Source organism: Chanodichthys erythropterus, chromosome 4 (assembly GCF_024489055.1).
Source record: "Chanodichthys erythropterus isolate Z2021 chromosome 4, ASM2448905v1, whole genome shotgun sequence".
Classification (NCBI taxonomy): Eukaryota; Metazoa; Chordata; class Actinopteri; order Cypriniformes; family Xenocyprididae; genus Chanodichthys; species Chanodichthys erythropterus.
This window is the reverse complement of record NC_090224.1, coordinates 22,977,769-22,999,928: the sequence shown is the minus strand read 5'-3', so window position 1 is coordinate 22,999,928 and position 22,160 is coordinate 22,977,769.

The window sequence follows — 22,160 nt, the reverse complement described above, 5'->3', positions numbered from 1 at the left end:
TGGAGCCGGAAATCCTCGCGGCTGCCAGCCATGTTAGAAGCTTAGAGACGAGATCCCACGGTGAAATTTGAAAACCAAATCAATTTGCATGGAGGCTAAATTTCATCAGTCAGTAAAATATTCAAATCCTCCAGAAAAATGTGGATTACGAGGGCGATTCAGAACTCATTCCTGTACTTTCTGTGCAACTTCAGGAGAAAGAGACACACAGTTGTCTTGATAGTTCTCTGTAGACGACAGACGTCACGTCACACCATCTGACGCGGGAAACGATGTGACAAACCTAATGTTGAACCATGAATATCGCTGAAGAAAGAGGCAGTAAACAGATGTACAGTACAGTCCAAAAGTTTGGAACCACTAAGATTTTTAATGTTTTTAAAAGATGTTTCGTCAGCTCACCAAGGCTACATTCATTTAATTAAAAATACAGTAAAAAACAGTAATATTGTGAAATATTATTACAATTTAAAATAACTGTTTTCTATTTGAATATATTTCACAAAGTAATTTATTTCCTGTGATCAAAGCTGAATTTTCAGCATCATTACTCCAGTCTTCAGTGTCACATGATCCTTCAGAAATCATTCTAATATGATGATCTGCTGCTCAAGAAACATTTAATGTGTACAATTGTACAAAATATTTGAAATCTAATCTTTTGTAACATTATAAATGTCTTTACTGCCACTTTTGATTGATTTAATGCATCCTTGCTGAATAAAAGTATTCATTTTTTTAATTTCTTTTCAAAAAAATTAAAATTAAAATTCTCACTGACTCCAAACTTTTGAACGGTAGTGTATAATGCTACAGAAGCTTTGTATTTCAGATAAATGCTGTTCTTTTGAACTTTCTATTCATCAAGGAATCCTGAAAAAAAAAAGTACACAACTGTTTTCAGCATTTAAAATAATCATAAATGTTTAATGAGCAGCAAATCATCATATTAGAATGATTTCTGAAGGATCATGTGACACTGAAGACTGGAGTAATGATGCTGAAAATTCAGCTTTGCATCACAGGAATAAATTACTTTGTCAAATATATTTAAATAGTACACAGTTATTTTAAATTGTAATAATACTTCACAATATTACTGTTTTTACTGTATTTTTAATTAAGCCTTGGTGAGCAGACGAAACTTCTTTTAAAAACATTAAAAATCTTGGTGGTTCCAAACTTTTGGACTGTACTGTACATAAGGATGAACGTGTGTGTGTGTGTGTGTGTGTGTGTGTGTGATCATTGTATCTCTTCTCATAGACGTGATGGTGTGTGAAGCACAAGGTTAGTGTTCATCTGCTGAATGAATGTGTTAGAGTTTGAGTATCGTCTCATCACGTGTTTATTTGTGAAGCGACTCTCTCACTTTATGCGGCTCATATTATTCTTGTTGTCTTTATTTTTGTTTCCCTTCAACGCTCAGCACCGACAGCAGTCACTCGATCCACGCATGAAAGAACTTCTGCTCAATGGATTTATTCTGAATTCTTTCTTTCAGTGGCCGTATTTGGTTGTGATTGTCTGTGTCTAGTCTCCATCACTCCTAAACATGAACAACACTGGAAGAAAATGATGTATTTTATGTTTTTGATGTAGTTCTTGACGAGACACGGTTGATGGTTTGCATGGATAATGTGAGCTGTGAAACACTGTTTATATGCAGTCAAGGTTACAGTTTCAAATAGTCTGTGATGAGATCGTGACGATACGTGGTCCTGTTCATGGAATCATGGGAGAATCAGGTGGTTTCATGTTGTGCTTGTTTGCTATGCAATTACACTCTTAAAAATGCTTTATTTAACTCAACTATTGTTTAAAAATGACTATATGGCTGGCTTAAAATGAACCCAAAATCGGTTGGAAATTAAAAATCAGACACATAGTTACTAGAGGCAACAATAATAATCAAAAGGTGAACATTTATTAATAAGCAATTTAATAAATGTTTAATTATTATTCGTTAAACTAATTAATTTTCATTTATTAAAATATTAATACATGCTAATTTTCAGCATATTTTGTGTTCATTTTAAGCAAGTAATTTTTAAACAATAGTTGAGTTAAATAAAACTATGCAGCACGTTAGTCAAACATTGGGTTTGTTCATTTTTAACCCAACTTGGGTTGTTTTTAACCCAGTATTTTTTAGAGTGTATTTTGCATGCATTTTGTGTTCTGCTGATGAAGAACAGCAATGGATCTTGACAGAATTTTCCTCATTAAGCTGTTTTATGAGGCCACAGGCTTGCATAAATAAACTACATTTCCCATCATTCTCTGTGGCGAAAGGATAATAATAAAGAAACACTGATAAATCATCAAACGCTTTATTCTCCCCATCCACAATCACATGAATTACATCATAATCATAATTATGAATGTGAAGCCAGCATAAACTCCTTATAGAAAAACAATGATTTTGTTTATAAATAGTTTAGAAATAAAAACTAGGACGTCTACTATAATATAATGAAGTTCTGGGGATGTATATGTTGCTCGAAAAAAAAATGAAAAATTAATAATTAATAAATAAATATGTGTGTATTTAATATATGGAAGTAGCAGCCTGGGACTGTTCCAAGATGGCCGCCGAGTCCACTGACTTCTCTCCAAAAGACTTTGTGAGTAACCAAATGGGAAATCTCTGAAACAGTTGCTGCTGTGAGTGTTTTCAGAATCCAGAGTTGCGAAGTGTTTTGGTCTCGGTGTTGCTGTGATTATTGTGATCATACGGACAGTCGTGCTCTTCTGACTGTGTTTGCTCAGTTGTGTTTTTGTCAGGCTCGCTGAGGTTTGCTGTTTGTTTTGTCTCATCACATGCTAAATAAATAAACAATAAAAACTGTTATTTATTTGTGGTTATGCAATAAAATGCAGAGCAAGAGTTGTACGTTTGATGCATAGCTGGAGCTTCATCTGTATATTTTGAGAATGATTGGCTATCTTTAGTTCTTATTGATGTTAATATTTAAAAACTCACTGTAATTCATCTGTGAAGAACGCTGCTCAAATCCAGAGATTCAGGAATATAATCTCCTGCTGTCGAGCGTTAATGTTGAGTCTGAACTGTCTTGCAAACAATGCAAATGAGTTACAAATGAACACAAATGCTGTCCAGAGTCAGAGGATCCTGCTTTCTTTATTGACTTTTCAATTCAGCTTTATGATTTATTGTTCTGAACTTTTGCTGTATTTGGATGTTTAGCTGCGGTTTGTGTGTAACTCCAGCGTTTGCAGACGAAGCGTATTGTTCACAAGCTCTGTCTCAGTGTCTGTAATTGCGTGCTGCACCTGGAGGAACATCGTTCTGCTTCTAGAAGACGAATGAATGAACGTTACCTTCAGATTCCCCATTACTGTTTCTGCTGTAAACAAGCTGTTGTACGGGAACATTAATCATTAATGTGGAGATGGTGAAGCTTTAGTTTATTTTAAGCAGCTGGTCCAGTTCTGAAGTTCATCCACTGTTTCATAAAATACATAATTTCATTTTAAGGTGCAGAAGTTATGATTATCCATCCATCCATCCATCCATCCATCCATCCATCCATCCATCCATCCATCCATCCAGTTTAGTCCATCCATCCATCCATCCATCCATCCATCCATCCATCCATCCATCCATCCATCCATCCATCCATCCAGTTTAGTCCATCCATCCATCCATCCAGTTTAGTCCATCCATCCATCCATCCATCCATCCATCCATCCATCCATCCATCCATCCATCCATCCAGTCTAGTCTTTCCATCCATCCATCCATCCATCCATCCATCCAGTTTAGTCCATCCATCCATCCATCCATCCAGTTTAGTCCATCCATCCATCCATCCATCCATCCATCCATCCATCCATCCAGTCTACTCTTTCCATCCATCCATCCATCCATCCATCCATCCATCCATCCATCCATCCATCCATTCATCCATCCAGTTTAGTCCATCCATCCATCCATCTAGTCTAGTCTTTCCATCCATCCATCCATCCATCCATCCATCCATCCATCCATCCATCCAGTTTAGTCCATCCATCCATCCATCCATCCATCCATCCATCCATCCATCCATCCATCCATCCATCCATCCATCCATCCATCCATCCAGTCTAGTCTTTCCATCCATCCATCCATCCATCTAGTCTAGTCTAGTCTTTCCATCCATCCATCCATCCATCCATCCATCCAGTTTAGTCCATCAGTCCATCCATCCATCCATCTAGTCTAGTCTTTCCATCCATCCATCCATCCATCCATCCAGTTTAGTCCATCCATCCATCCATCCATCCAGTCTAGTCTTTCCATCTATCCATCCATCCATCCATCCATCCATCCATCCATCCATCCATCCATCCATCCATCCATCCATCCAGTCTAGTCTTTCCATCTATCCATCCATCCATCCATCTAGTCTTTCCATCCATCCATCCATCCGTCCATCCATCCATCCATCCATCTAGTCTAGTCTATTCTTTCCATCCATCCATCCATCCATCCATCCATCCATCCATCCATCCATCCATCCATCCATCCATCCATCCATCCATCCATCCAGTTTAGTCCATCAGTCCGTCCATCCATCCATCCATCCATCCATCCATCTAGTCTAGTCTAGTCTAGTCTAGTCTTTCCATCCATCCATCCATCCATCCATCCATCCATCCATCCATCCATCCATCCATCCATCCATCCATCCATCCATCCAGTTTAGTCCATCAGTCCATCCATCCATCCATCCATCCATCCATCTAGTCTAGTCTTTCCATCCATCTGTCCATCCATCCATCCATCTAGTCTAGTCTTTCCATCCATCCATCCAGTTTAGTCCATCCATCCATCCATCCATCCATCCATCCATCCATCCATCCATCCATCCATCCATCCATCCATCCATCCATCCATCCATCCATCCATCCATCCATCTAGTCTAGTCTAGTCTAGTCTAGTCTTTCCATCCATCCATCCATCCATCCAGTCTAGTCTAGTCTTTCCATCCATCCATCATCCATCCATCCATCCATCCATCCATCCATCCATCCATCCATCCATCCATCCATCTAGTCTAGTCTAGTCTAGTCTTTCCATCCATCCATCCATCCATCCAGTCTAGTCTAGTCTTTCCATCCATCCATCCAGTTTAGTCCATCCATCCATCCATCCATCCATCCATCCATCCATCCATCCATCCATCCATCCATCCATCCATCCATCCATCCATCCATCCATCCATCCATCCATCCATCCATCCATCCATCCATCCATCCAGTTTAGTCCATCCATCCGTCCATCCGTCCATCCGTCCATCCCACTTGATGTGTAAATGTAAAATCAGGGTCCAGAGGAGAGCAACTGGTCTAAAGCTTGTTGGCCACTTGGTTGATTTGTTTTTCTCTTTTCTTTGTGACGAGAATAGCAGATGAATGAGGGGCTGCATCTCTTTTCCCAGAGCAGCTTAGTTTGGCCTTTATCTGATTGAGTTCTTCCACTCCACTGCGAGGAGCTCTCAGTTCCAGCACAAACCTCTTTTCCATTATGCAAATTATTTCCCCCAAGAAAGAAAACCCCTTTGCCTGCGACCCATCAGACCTGTGGTGTAGAACCCAGGCGTTTTTGAGCCGCCCTCCCCTTTACGGTACAGAAACAGGCTCAGTTTCTGTCACATAGCTTTAGCATTTCAGTGGAGTGGAAATAAAAGATGGCCTTTCGCCAATCAATTCACACAAGCCTTTGAAGATATATATTTTCATCAATGGCATGATATCATACAGATGAGTGGGGAATACTGGCTAAAGCGTAGGGTGCGTTTATAATGCCTTGGGTTGTTTGGATGGTGATATTGTTATTCTGTCCACATTTCACAACAAGCAGTGGAAATACATTTATAGCACATCATATTAGCAGTTTATGATGAAGAAAAGGTTATATATAGAACCGTAAAGGGTTCCATCAGGCACTTCATAGAACCTTATATTTGATGGTTCCATGGAGAACCTGGAATCTTTTCATTATAGTGGAAAAGGGTTCTTTTTAAAATGTTCTTCACACTACGAAAAAAATTTCTTTTAAGAACTGATCACTGAAAACTTCTTTTAATTAATTAATTTAGTTTTAATTCATTTTTAATTTTAATTAAATGAATTAAACAGCTTGTAAATATACTTTATCACTAGAAAAAGTGAAATAACCAATTAAACATGACTGTATTATGCAATAATTTCTCCTTATATAGAACCTTTCTGCCAAATTTAAAGGGCTCTTTAAATTTGAGTCAAGAACTTTAGGCTTCTAGAACATTTCTGCCATAAAGGGCTCCTTAAATTTGAGTCAAGAACCTTAGGGTTCTAGAAACCTTTTGGCATAAAGTATTTTAGGATACTAGAACCTTTTTGGTATAAAGTATTCTTTAAAATGGAGTCAAGAACTTTAGGGTTCTAGAATTTTTTTTTTTGGTGTAAAGAGTTCATTAAAATGGAGTCAAGAACCTTAGGGTTCTAGAACATTTCTGCCATAAAGGGCTCTTTAAATTTGAGTCAAGAACCTTAGGGTTCTAGCACCTTTTTGGCATAAAATATTCTTTAAAATGGAGTCAAGAACTCTACGGTTCTATATAAAAACTTTCTAGCAAGTGGTTCTTTTTTAAAAAAAATATATACTCTAATTATTGAAAGTTTGAAAAAAATACAATAAATTCAATAATGGTACAAAAGTTAAGGACATCTTAACATCCTATTCCCATTCCTACCCATACTGGTTCTTTACAATTGAGTCAAGAACCTTAGGGTTCTAGAACATTTCTGCCATAAAGGGCTCCTTAAATTTGAGTCAAGAACCTTAGGGTTCTAGCACCTTTTTGACATAAAATATTCTTTAAAATGGAGTCAGGAACCTTAGGGTTCTAGCACCTTTTTGGCATAAAATATTCTTTAAAATGGAGTCAGGAACCTTAGGGTTCTAGAACCTTTTTGGCATAAAATATTCTTTAAAATGGAGTCAGGAACCTTAGGGTTCTAGAACCTTTTTGGCATAAAGTATTCTTTAAAATGGAGTCAAGAACCTTAGGGTTCTAGAACATTTCTGCCATAAAGGGCTCCTTAAATTTGAGTCAAGAACCTTAGGGTTCTAGCACCTTTTTGGCATAAAATATTCTTTAAAATGGAGTCAGGAACCTTAGGGTTCTAGCACCTTTTTGGCATAAAATATTCTTTAAAATGGAGTCAGGAACCTTAGGGTTCTAGAACCTTTTTGGCATAAAATATTCTTTAAAATGGAGTCAAGAACCTTAGGGTTCTAGAACATTTCTGCCATAAAGGGCTCCTTAAATTTGAGTCAAGAACCTTAGGGTTCTAGCACCTTTTTGGCATAAAATATTCTTTAAAATGGAGTCAGGAACCTTAGGGTTCTAGCACCTTTTTGGCATAAAATATTCTTTAAAATGGAGTCAGGAACCTTAGGGTTCTAGAACCTTTTTGGCATAAAGTATTCTTTAAAATGGAGTCAAGAACTCTACGGTTCTATATAAAAACTTTCTAGCAAGTGGTTCTTTTTTAAAAAATTTTATACTCTAATTATTGAAAGTTTGAAAAAAATACAATAAATTCAATAATGGTACAAAAGTTAAGGACATCTTAACATCCTATTCCCATTCCTACCCATACTGGTTCTTTAAAATTGAGTCAAGAACCGTAGGGTTCTATATAGAACCCCACTGAATCTTTTTTTCTAACATGAATGTTAGAACTATTACCGTATTATATAAACTTACTGGTAAGTAACCACTTAACAGGTCTTTACTGTAGCATTTTTACAGTTAAAATTGTTTTACAGCGTTTCTGTTGAGGGCTTTGAGGGATTGAGGACTCATGGATAGACTCTCACAGCCCTCTATCATTAGTCTGTCTGACAGTAACCTCCGTACAAAACACACTGCAGAACAGCCAGTCATTACGCTTTCATCTCAAAGCAAGAGTCGCTTTCACGCCGAGGGTTTTCCTCAGGGTTCTGTGGGTGTTGAAGGGCTTCGGCCGAACCGCCACAAAGCTCTTGAGCTACAGACGAGCCTTTTACAAACCACTGATGTGAGACTGAATTAGGGCACTTTCACATTGTACCCGAGTCTGTGTTTGTTTCAGCTGATTGGTGAGAAAGTGGGTTTCTAAACTCCAGCGGGCAGTACAGTACTCAATTCGACTCATATATTCTGTATTCCCAGTCTTCTGGATCATCTGTGTCAGAAACAGATACAAATGTTTGCCTTGCATACTGAAAATCTTCCCTTTTGCTGCTCAGAAATGATAAACGACTTCAGGAGCAATAGTCATGGATTATTGTTATGATTTCATTGAATTCTGCTATTTTGCTTAACGTTTCATAATATTTCTGTTTTATTTCATGTAATGTTTTTTAATAGTTTTAGTGTTTGATAATAACAACACTGTTTCAAACTTTAATTACTCACCACTGTGCTAATTTATGGAGCAGACAAAACAACAACGATATTTAAATGAGCAGTATGTGTTATTAACATCTTTCCAGCAGGAGAATGAATGAATATGTATATTTCCCGTTCAGAGTGTTGGAGGTCTGATGCGGTTTCACGATGATCAGTTAATCCCGAACAAACGCCCATGTGACGCGCTGCTGCCATCAGAGCTTCTCCTTCAAGCAGCCCAGCTGTGAACCGGCACACACGGGGCTTTGCATTGATTCCCGTATTGTTTCTCATGGGAATCGGATATGATGAAGCTCGTGAACTCCACGCGTAGAACACGAGATCCCAGTTCTGCCTCTAATGAGAGATTGAGTGGATGTTCTTCGGTCGTGCCCCTGTGCCGACTGTCATAAAGAGAATAAGAAATCAAATGAACCGGAGAGAAGAGAGATGTAGAGTCTCATATGTGTCCCTCTCATTACTTCCAGTCACATGATATTTCTGCTGGATATGTCCGGAAATGTTGCTGCTCCATTGCCCAAAACAAACCGTGAAACTAGGCTTTGTCTTTCATTAATCCACATGAAAATGGTGTTTTCATTTCTGCACTGGTATTTTAGTACTATTTTAATACAATTTTGAATTGCTTTTATGTTTATTTTTTCAGGTTTAATTTTTTATTTTAGTGTAATTTTGTTTTTAATGTTTAGTAAAAGGTTTAATAAAAGTATTTCTAAATTATTTTAGTTTTATTTCAGTTAGTAATTTTAGTACATTAATGAGTACTTCAGTAATGTTCATAATAGTCATTTTAGTAAGGCAACTTTTTCAATTAAAAGAAGAGTTTTAAAACACTTTCTGTTCACACTAATATTTTAGTAATATTTATATACCATTATAGTTATTATTAGTATTTTGAATTGCTTTTGTTTTTATTTTTTCATTTTACATTTTTATTCTTTGCAGTTTTAATTTTTTCGTTTTTTGTTTTAATGGTTTAATAAAAAATAGTTATTAGTCATTTTAGTACTTTTATTAGTACTTCAGTATTAATTTTTAACTAATACTTCTATTATATACCAATGCAACACATAAACAGTGTTTTTGATTTAAAACATTCTCTTTACTATATTTTAGTAAAATATTTGTATTCATATTTTGAAATATATTTTTTTATTATTTTAGCTTTATTTCAGTTAACAAAAGTGTTTGTGATACTTTTACTATGTTAGTAATATTTGTAAACTATTATAGTTTTATTAGTATTTATTTTGTATAATATTTTGAATTGCTTTTATTTTTATATTTTCAACATTTTAGTGTAATATTGTCACTATAGTTTTTGTTTTTAATGGTTTAATAAAAATATCTCTAAATTATTTGTAGTTATTTCCATTAGTAATTATAGTCCTTATTTCAGTAAGTGGACAAGGCGAAGTTTCAACTTTTAAATGATTACTTTTTCATCTAATTTTGCTGTTTTTTCCGCTTTATTTTAGTTAACATTGTGAAGTGTTTTATTTTAAAACGCTCTCGTTTCAAGCATTTTCCAAAAGTTTCTCATCCACACTGAAAAGTCGTAAAACACTTAAATCATCTTTCTGCACGTGTAAAACTGAGATACCATAATAATACTGAGAGAGCAGATATAATACAGTATAATCTCACGTTATTCAAGCACAATGTCTTCATGTTGCATTCTGTTGAAGGCGTTTAATGAACGTCTGCTTCATAAATCCTGCATTTCTCCACAGAAAATAAAGATATTTCTGGGTTTCCACAATGTAGAAGTGTCACTTAAAGGCACAAGATTTATGAAACAGGCCTAATTCTGGAGATCTTTAAGGGCTGACTGATTATTCTACTCATTTTGCTTGTGTTTTTATCGACTTCTTTCTCTGCCTCGTCTCGCCTGTAACCCGAGAGCTCAGAGGTTTACAGACGTTTCTCCCTGCGGAGCTGGAAGTCTTCACTAACATAACATGATACGTGCATGCAGACAAGAACGAAAGCAAACATTGGCACAATCAATGTTCAATTACAGTGGATTTGAGTCGATTTTAACTCAATAACTTTTCTGCATTGAACAAATTAGCATATTTATTAATCAAAATTTCTCTCACCATCTTCACAAAGCGTATTTTTGTGTTTTCATGCCTGTCCGTGTGCAGCGCAGAGCCTTTGAGTGAAGGTTCAGTTATGAGCGTCAGTGAATATGATCTCAGAGGCCAGCAGTGACTCTCACGCTTGTTTTTTTGCCTTCGTCTCAAGCTCGGTTTGTGAAAAAGTTGCTGTGTATGTAGAAGGAGAAACCAAAGTCACACCGTCGTCCTTGATGAAGGTCCCTGAGGACCATTTCAAAAGAGTGAAGGACACAAACAACTGTGTAGGATTACACTGCTTGTTTTCAGAATATATCTTAAATTTAGTTTGGCAAATAGTTATTTTTATAGTTTTTTTTGTTAGATATACACTACTGGTCAAAAATAATTACGTTTTTTTTTTCTCTTCTGATCACCGAAGCTGCATTTATTTGATCAAAAATACAGTGAAAATCTGAAATATTATTCCAATGTAAATCAGCTGTTTTCTATGTGAATATATAGTAAAGTGTAATTTATTCCTGAATTTTCAGCATCATTACTCCAGTCTTCAGTGTCACATGATCCTTCAGAAATCATTCTGATATGATGATTTGCTGCTCAAGAAACATTTATGATTATTATCAATGTTGAAAACAGTCATATTTTTGTGGAAACCATCATTCATTATCATTCAATAGTCTGGGGTGTGTAAGATTTATAAATAAATAGTACTTTTATTCAATAAGGACACAATAAATTGAACAAAAGTGACAGAAAAGACATTTATAATGTTACAAAAGATTCTTTTGAACTTTCTATTCATCAAAGAATCCTGAAAAATAAAATGTATGACGGCCCACTTTGATAAGGGTTGTCTGAAGTATATTGAAATGAATGCAGTCTGATTATGATTCATATTGCAATCAAACGTAATGCACTAAATCTATATTTTCAAATGACTGTCAGAGCGTAAATTAACAGCAGGGTTCTTGAAGTAAAAATCCACTTCTGATTTAAACATAAACCTTTCAAGACAGACCAAACTTGAGTTGTTATGAATGAAATCTACAGATGCAAAGTGCACTTAATAAACACTTAATAGTGTATTTTGCATGTTTTCCCTCCACTAGTCTGAAAGAAGCCGTTATGAAGAGCCCGAAATCTCATAACTGACCAGTGCATGTCTTGCCATAAGATGCTTTTTTTGGAATAGTCCACCCTATGAACATACATGTTCTTCTCCTTTTGTGTTCCTGGAGAAAGACTGAGTCACATGGTTTGGAGCGACGTGAGGCAAAGTGAATGATGACAGAATGTTTATTTTCTATAATACCCATCAGTCTCTGATGTTCGTGTTTGGCTGACTTGCATCATCTTGCCCCGTCTGTAACCCCTCGACTGATGCTGCTCTAAATTTCAACCCTGTCAGTTTCCTCGTCTGGAAAAGTGGAATCTGTTTGTGTGTGTGTGTGTGTGTGTGTGTGTGTTTGAGCTGTGATCATGTTGGCTTAATTCAAAGTGGCTGTGAGACACAAAGGGCAAATGTCGGCCGAGCTCTGGAGAGGAGTTGCCATGTTTGTTCTCAGTCTCACCACAGTTTATCTGCTGACAGCGTTGGAAGGAAAGCGTTTGACCCGACGACTGCTGATTTTAATGCTCGCTCATGTAAGCCAGCCGCTCTGACCCAGACATGGACCGGCCTTGTTAATCATCAGGGTTTGAGAGGGAGATCAGATACGATGAGCTGTTTAATTGCCGGTCACATTGAAAAAACATATTTCTTTCTGCTATTTATAGTTCTAGAAGATGGCTTCTTTATGGACCTATAAATAAATATAATTTCATTTTTTCCTTGTTATTGGGGTGAAATGTCAGCTGGACATCATGTTTTCATTCATCATTTCATGTGATTTATGTGAATAATGTGATTTATCTGTAGCTTGGATGAGACGAGAGAGAAACAGACAAAACCTGGATCTGCTTCTGTCTATCAATGAGATGATCCAGGTCTTAACGTAAATGATTCAGTTTCGGTTTAATCCTGTTTCACATTTGAGTGGCTGATGTTTGCAATGAAATCTCCAATATAGTGGAAATAAGATCAGTGAATTGTACGAGGCTGCTGATATTATCCCACACTCATTGTTTTCAAGAAAATGTGCTTGTTGCTCCATAAAAGCAAATTAAAAGCCACTTAAATCCCTGTATTAGATAATTCACCATGACAGAGCACACATACACACAAACACACGGCTCTGAATCTGCTTTTGTGTGGGTCTTTAGCAATTCTTATTTCAAAGATTCATTATGTTGTCTTGACTGAGACATCAAACTGTTACTGTGCAGTATAATGTGATTTTTGTATTTTTTGTATTTTCTCCTGTTAGAGTGACCACCCAGATTACTTAGGTAACTGCTAATTTGACACTGCATAGCAACACCCTAGTAACCACCCAGAACACCTTAGTAACTTAAAAACTGATGGTGCATAACATCACCCTAGCAACCACCCAGAACATCTTAGTCACTGCTAATCTGGTGGTGCATAGCAACACGATAGCAACCACTCAGAATACCTTAGTAACTGCTAATCTGACACTGCATAGCAACACCCTAGCAACCACCCAGAACACCATCGTAATTGCTAATATGATGGTGCATAGCAACACCTTAGCAACCACCCAGAACACCTTAGTAACTGCTAATCTGACACTGCATAGCAACACCCTAGCAACCACCCAGAACACCATCGTGAGTCAAGTCAAGTCAAGTCAAATTTATTTATATAGCGCTTTTGCAATTGGTAATTGTTTCAAAGCAGCTTTACATATTAGAAGCACAGAAAAAAAAGGGAAGTGGTTAAAACTGTACAAACAAGCGTGGTAATATGTAACATATACAAGATGGTGCTACATTAAGCCAATGTCGGCTGACTTCCAGGGGTGGAAAAAACCCCCTAGGAGAAAAACCCAGCGTGCTAGCACTGGGAAAAAAGTCCTAGGAGGGAAAAAACCCCTTGGAAGATATATATATGTAAATGTATATGGAGATCAAAATCTGAATTGTACATTTTTATTATAGAGATTAAAAATCGATTATATATAAATATATGTAAGCGGATACGGGGATCCTGGGCTACGTTGTAGTCAGGTCCAGACGCAGGTTCTCCATCTGACCTGGATACGGCCTGGATCCAGCACCCGGCAAACCTCAGGATAAGCAGAGAGACTGATATTAGCGTAGATGCCATTCTTATTCTGATGTACAGGTATATCTAGTGTTATAGGAAATGTTCTCGGTTCCGGCCGACCTAATTATTGCAGCGTAACAATCCTTTAACGGATTTGAAAAATGTTAATGTATTGATAATGTGTTATGTGTATGCAAGAGCAAAGAGATGTGTTTTTAGTCTAGATTTAAACTGACAGAGTGTGTCTGCTTCCCGAACAATGCTAGGAAGATTGTTCCAGAGTTTAGGTGCTAAATAGGAAAAGGATCTGCCGCCTTCAGTTGATTTTGATATTCTGGGTATTATCAACTGGCCTGAATTCTGAGATCGCAATAAACGTGAAGGACTATAATGCATTAAGAGCTCACTTAGGTACTGGGGAGCTAAACCATTTAGAGCTTTATAAGTAAGTAGCAAGATTTTAAAATCTATACGATGTTTAATAGGGAGCCAATGTAATGTTGACAGAACTGGGCTAATATGGTCATACTTTCTGGTTCTAGTAAGAACTCTAGCTGCCGCATTTTGAACCAACTGTAGTTTGTTTAAAAGCCGAGCAGAACAACCACCCAGTAGAGCGTTACAATAATCTAGTCTTGAGGTCATGAATGCATGAACCAGCTGTTCCGCATTTGTCATTGAGAGCATATGTCGTAATTTAGATATATTTTTTAGATGGAAGAAGGCGGTTTTACAGATACTAGAAACATGACTTTCAAATGAAAGATTGGTATCAAAGAGCACACCCAGGTTCCTAACTGAGGACGAAGGTTTAATGGAGCACCCGTCAAGTGTTAGAGAGTATTCAAGGTTTTTTCGTGAGGAAGTTTTTGGTCCAAAGATTAGGAAATCAGTTTTTTCTGAATTTAATAATAAGAGTGCTAATATGATGGTGCATAGCAACACCGTAGCAACCACCCAGAACACCTTAGTAACTGCTAATCTGACACTGCATAGCAACACCTTAGCAACCACCCAGAATGCCGTAGTAACTGCTAATATGATGGTGCATAGCAACACCCTAACAACCACCCAGAACACCCTAGTAACTGCTAATATGATGGTGCATAGCAACACCCTAACAACCATCCAGAACACCTTAGTAACTGCTAAGATGATGGTGCATTGCAACACCCTAGTAACCACCCAGATTCTCCTTAGTAACTGCTAATATGATGGTGCATAGCAACACCCTAGTAACCACCCAGAACTCCTTAGTAACTGCTAAGATGATGGTGCATTGCAACACCCTAGTAACCACCCAGATTCTCCTTAGTAACTGCTAATATGATGGTGCATAGCAACACCCTAACAACCACCCAGAACACCTTAGTAACTGCTAATATGATGGTGCATAGCAACACCCTAACAACCATCCAGAACACCTTAGTAACTGCTAAGATGATGGTGCATTGCAACACCCTAGTAACCACCCAGATTCTCCTAAGTCATTTCTAAGATGATGGTGCATAGCAACACCCTAGTAACCACCCGGAACGCCTTGGACTTTTAAGCATAGCCCTGTCAAGTCAATATCAAGGTTTGTTTTGATTAACTTTCTTTCTCTATGCAATTACTTGTCATTGTTACACTAATCTGGTGCACAGTATAATATATATTGATCTCTTTAGTTATGAAACTGATATCACAGCATGTGTTTTCCAGCATGTGTGCATGTTTTAAATTATGTGGAAAGAGCACCATACTCCATACAGTTAGCTTGAGATGTATTGATTTCGGTTTCTGAAGGGATTACGGTGCGGCGGCTTCTGTATTCCATAATTCAACACCGCCGGGATCAGTGTGTTTGGATGTTGCTTGTATAGGAGTGATCACATGTTTTATTTATTGCTTGGAAAAGATTTTGGAACAGCAGGAAAGTACACATTGCGGAATCGAATAAGAATATAAAACAGTCCCATCTGATTGCATGAGCCGCACTCAGAACTGTTGTAGAATAGCTGGTATGTACTGTAATTTTACCATGGTGAAATCACACAGCCTCTCAAGAATTATTGAATTATTAAGGGCGTTTGCTAATGCAACCATCACGATTACTATTGATTCAAAGCCTCTAGCACTAAATATTAATGTTGAGCATGTGTGTCGTCCTGCAGTGTTTGTTCTTCAGATATGAATGACTACATAGCAACACAATAACATGCACTGATTTCTGTGGAAGCTTGTTTCTGCCACAGAATAAAAAATAAAGGTAATTGTGACTTTTTATCTCACAATTTGGACTTTTTTCCCCCAGAATTCCAAGATTTAAACTTTCAATTCTGACAAAAGTTAGAATTGCGATATATAAAGTCTAAAGTCTATATAATTTCTGACTTTATATCTCACAATTCTGACTTTGCAATTCTTAGAACATCTCAGTAACTGCTAATCTGAGAGTGCATAGCAACACCCTAGCAACCGCCTAGAACATTTTAGTAACTCTGATTGTGCATAGCAACACCCCAGTAACCACCTAGAAGCTTTAGTAATTGCTAATCTGATGGTACATAGCAACACCCTAGTAACCACCTAGAAGCTTTAGTAATTGCTAATCTGATGGTACATAGCAACACCCTAGTAACCACCTAGAAGCTTTAGTAATTGCTAATCTGATGGTGCATAGCAACACCCTAGTAACCAAATAGAACGCTTGAGTAACTACTAATCTGATGGTGCATAGCAACACCCTAGTAACCACCTAGAACGCTTGAGTAACTACTAATCTGATGATGCATAGCAACACCCTAGTAACCACCTAGAATGCTTGAGTAACTACTAATCTGATGATGCATAGCAACACCCTAGTAACCACCTAGAAGCTTTAGTAATTGCTAATCTGATGGTACATAGCAACACCCTAGTAACCACCTAGAAGCTTTAGTAATTGCTAATCTGATGGTGCATAGCAACACCCTAGTAACCAAATAGAACGCTTGAGTAACTACTAATCTGATGGTGCATAGCAACACCCTAGTAACCACCTAGAACGCTTGAGTAACTACTAATCTGATGATGCATAGCAACGCCCTAGTAACCACCTAGAAGCTTTAGTAATTGCTAATCTGATGGTGCATAGCAACACCCTAGTAACCACCTAGAAGCTTTAGTAATTGCTAATATGATGGTGCATAGCAACACCCTAGTAACCAAATAGAATGCTTGAGTAACTACTAATCTGATGGTGCATAGCAACACCCTAGTAACCACCTAGAAGCTTTAATAATTGCTAATCTGATGGTGCATAGCAACACCCTAGTAACCAAATAGAACGCTTGAGTAACTACTAATCTGATGGTGCATAGCAACACCCTAGTAACCACCCAGAACATCTTCTGACTTAGTCTCGCAATTCTGACTTTATAACTCATAATTCTGACTATATATATTACAATTCTGACTTTGTCTTGCATTTCTGACTTTGTTGCAGTTCTGACTTACTATATACTGCATTTCTTACTTTATATCTAGCAATTTAAACTTTATAGCTTACAATTCTGACTTTGTCTCTCAGCTCTGACTTTATATCTCGTGAATCTGACATTATTCTCAGAATTGCTAGACAAAAATTTAGAATTGTGAGATGAAAAAAAGTCACAACTACCTTTTTTTTAAAAAAAAAATTCTTTGGTGGAAACAAGCTTCCACAGATTTCCATTCAGATCTGATTCAGCTCTCTCTATCTCTTTGTGCGCTGGTGATCTGAACGATGGCCCGCGGCCGACAGCGACGGGCCGTTAATTCAATGTTAAGTGAGGCAGAGCGCTCACTTCATCTCAACAGGGTTGATGGTCTGCTCGGCTTCTGGAGTCGATGGCTATTGACAGGAGCAGCTGACGGCAGCGACCCGCGCCTCCAGACGTCGACTGACGAGACCGTAGATCTTCTGGGTATCAGAAACAGCATCCATATTCACTCCAGCAGTGAAGCACACATGCTAATACAGTCTTTTCAACACTTTTACTTAAAGTCTGTGTACTTAATGCATTTTAAATGTGTTCATAATGCCCTGTATATTTTCAGAAAATTGCAGCCAAACTTATAATGCATCATACACTGTAAAAAAAAACAAAAAACAATTTCAAAGTTGTTTTTCTTTCTATATCAAAATCCCATGTTGCTTGCTATTCTAGTGTGTTACTATTCTTATTAGATAGTGTTTTAATGCATTTCACTATTTTAACGCTTCTATTGTATTCAGGTCTATTTGACCTGGAAGTGTGTGTGTGTGTGTGTGTGTGCTTTTGTTTATATTACATTGTGGGGACCAAATGTCCCCATGATGTAATATAAACCTGAGTTCACCTACATCGTGGGGACCAGCCAGCGGTCCCCACAATGTAAATGGGTTTATAAATCATATAGAATGAGTTTTTGTGAAAAAGTAAAAGTTTGCACAGTTTCCTGTGAGGGTTAGGTTTAGGGGTAGGGGCAGGGTAGGGGGATAGAATGTACAGTTTGTTCAGTGTAAAATGCATTGAAGTCTATGGAAAGTCCCCACAATTCACAAAAACAAACATGTGTGTGTGTGTGTGTGTGTGAGAGAGAGAGAGAGAGAGAGAGAGTGTGTGTGTGTGTGTGTGTGTGTGTGTGTGTGTGTGTGTGTGTGTGTGTGTGTGTGTGTGTGTGAGAGAGAGAGAGAGAGAGAGAGAGTGTGTGTGTGTGTGTGGAAAAGGCCAGCCTGAGACGTCTTTAGCATATAGATGTGATTATCCGCTGGCTGTGGAAAATGGACTTCAAACGTCTCCCGCTCACCTCAGGAGTCACTTAGACATTGCTATCCTTGGAAAATCAAATTATAGAGCCATTAATTTGTCAAGGTAATCCGGGCTGTCAGCTGCACTGGAGAATCAATCTCGCAGGACTGCGTTCATCAAGTACGTGATGCTAGTAGAAGTGAAGCATTATCTAATTAGCATGAGCGACGGGAGCCGTGGATTTACATGCAAATGTTAATAATCACCAGCCCTTCATGAGTAAACAGAAAGCTCTGTTCCATACTTGCATATTTACACTGTGTAGTTCTTTATTTATTTTTAAATGAATTGCTTCTACTCTAAGTAAAAGGAATCAATAAGCCACTCGAGGCCGTGTGTTTCAGTGGTTTCACCACAGAGTGACCCTGCTAATGTCACATTCACACATGAAGCTCAGATATAAAATCACAGTTGCGAGAATAAAGTCGGAATTGTGAGATAAAAAGTCGCAGATGCCTTTTGGCATCGTCCTAACCCAATATAATATTGACACTTAAAATAAAGTGCAACCTTTATTTTTAAGAGTGTGTATCGTTCAAACACTGTTTTATAGTAATATTAAGCAGTGTACAGTATATAATGTGCAGTGTTTCATACTCTAGAGTTCTATTTAATGTTCTATTCAATTTTCCACCGAACGACTCCATATGAAAAGCATTAATTGAATGCAGTTTATTTAAATGATTCTCATTTCATCTCGTTGTCATTGTGTTTGTGTTCTGCTCTGGAACAGACATAAACACACTGATGTATATTAGAAATGATACTCATATATTGCGGTGCGTCTTATGCTACAGGCTGCTCATTTGCATGATGTAAATATACATTATAAACAGTAAATAAAGCAGAAGATCTCACAGATGAAATCACACTGTGTTTGTATTAGAATGAATTCAGGAACATTTCAAACATATGGGACAAAAATCTCACAAAAACACAAGAAAATGTGCTTAATTGCCATGAAAATAATGTGTTGAAGCAAAAAAATCTTAATGATCCTAAAAATAGGCTTAATTTTATGACAGATTTATTGAACATGAGATGAACTGAACATGCGATTCAAAGTGTCAAGATGGTCTTGAGACATTCATTTTCTTCCTGGTTGGTTTTACGCTAATGAGCAGGTAAAAGCTTAATTAGCCGCTGATAATGAATTGGTTTATTTTTAAAAAGTTTCTAAGTTGCTGAGGGGCATCTTTCGCCATCTGTCACGCTCTCCGACGATCACATCATGAGCCCTTCGCCAGTCGACAGCATTACCTTACTGATCTGTGATTTACTGTATCTTTGAAATGATGCAGTTGTCTTTTAAAATAAAAAAATAAATAAAAAGTGTCCGTGGGGACACACACATATAATATATGTGGGTGTGTGTGCATATATATATAAACAATATAACAATACTGAGTATAACAATATAAAGATTCATAATTTGATGCTTCATTTGTGTATTTTATAATTTTCATGATAAAAGAGAGAAGAGAATGATGGGAAAGTCAGTTTTGTTGCACTAGTTGTAGCTTCAGTAAAATGAGGGTGTAACACTTGAGTTTGAATGTAATTGTATATAAGCCTGAAGTTGTGTGTGTGCGTTTGTGTGTGTGTGTGTGTCTTTCAGTAAGTGTAGTGTAAGGGTGCGACGGCCTCTCCGTTTATCAGCTCCATCATCGATCGGTTAAGCGTGTTCTGGCCTCTATTGGCATCTCATCAGATGCAGGGGAAACACAGGAGTGCAAGAGGTGCAATTAGGATGTCCCTGGAGCTCCAGAGACTGACAGCCAATTGGCTGCAAGGACTGCTGTCATTACATTGTGAAGTCATAATGCCCCATCCATCCACCATCCAATCAGATCCCTCCTGCCTTAATTGGCCGTTCGTTCAGGTATGCTAGTGCTGGTGTTGATGGAGCACTCACTATAGTGACCAGCCGTTGAAATTAAATGGATTTGAGCGCTGAAGCAGAAAGCTGTGAGTGTGAGTGTTAAACACAGATTACATACTTCTGTGCTGGTGACAGAATGTCTTGTGTTTGTGTGCTTCAGAGATACTGCTTTAGTCGTGCATCAGTATTATTATTGATCATACTTGTGATTAGTACTAAACGTCAGCGTTTTGATTTGGCCTCATAGTCACCAGAACATCCTGACAACACCCTTGCAACCATCCAGAACGCCATAGAAACGCCTTGACAACCACTCATAACACCTTAGCAATACCCTAGCATCGCACTAGAACACCTTAGCAACACCCTAGCATCCACTCATAACACCTTAGCCATGCCCTAGAAACTACTAATAATATCTTAACAATGTCAAAACAACCACCTAGAACACCTCAGCAATGCCCTGGCAACCACCCAGAACACCTTAGTAATGCCCTAGCAACCACTCATATCTTAACAATGCCCTAGTATCCACTCATTACACCTTAGCTACACCCACTAATCCACTCATAAAACCTTAGCAACACCCTAGAAACCACTCACAATATCTTAGCAATGCCATAATATCCACTCATTACACCTTAGCAATGCCCTAGAACACCTTAGCAACACCCTAGTATCCACTCATAGCACCTTAGCAACACCCTAGAAACTACTCATAATATCTCTTCAATGTTAAAACCACCCAGAGCACCTTAGCAACACCTTAGAACACCTCAGCAATGCCCTGGAAACCACCCAGAACACCTCAGTAATGCCCTAGCAACCACTCATAATATCTTAGCAATACCCTATACTAGTATCCACTCATTACACCTTAGCTACACCCCCTAATCCACTCATAACACCTTAGCAACCCACCAGCAACCACCCAGAGCACCCTAGCAGTGCCCTAGCAACCACTCAGAAGACCATAATATTACGGCAGTGAGTGTTGCGTGGGCAAACATCCCTTGTTTCTTCCAAAAATGTAAAAATACAACTACACTAGCAACTCCCTAGGACACCTTAGCAACATCTTAGCATACACACATAACACCTTAGCAACACCCTAGAAACCACTCATAATATCTTGTTCTAATAGCAATGTTCTAGCCACCACTCATAACAACCCTAGAACACCTTAACAACACTCAAGCTACACCTTAGCAACCCCCAGGACAACCTAGCAATGCCCTAGCAACCACCCAGAACACCCTACTATTATGGCAGTGAGTTTTGTGTGAGCTTTTTTCTTCCAAAAATGTAAAAATATAGTTTAGATCATCTTTCATGGATTATGCAGATGTTTATCATAGATCATTTTTCTTAAAAGTAGAATCATAATGATAATCTTAAAAGTAAGTTTCCTCTGGTGTGTGTTGTGTGAGAAAACAGTTGAGTTTCCTCAGAAGTCTGTAGTAAACAGTGTTTCCTCTCTGGTAACAGGATTTGAGAGTTGATGTCAGTCTGTAGCTCTTCTTGATTCTCCTTGAAATGCAGCTTGAAAGCTTGTTTGGTTATTGTGTGAGTGTGAGCGAATGAAATCAATCCAGCAGACTAAAGGGAATGACACTGTCATGATGGATTTGCATGTCTGCTTGGCACTTGAAACAGATGAACAGAGAACCGCAAAACGGTGTCGCTTGAAGAATGGGATAAACTATTTCTCCCTCCTTCAGGGCTAAAAATAGATCTTAAAGGTGAAGGGTGCAGTGTTGAGGATGCTCAGAATCAGAT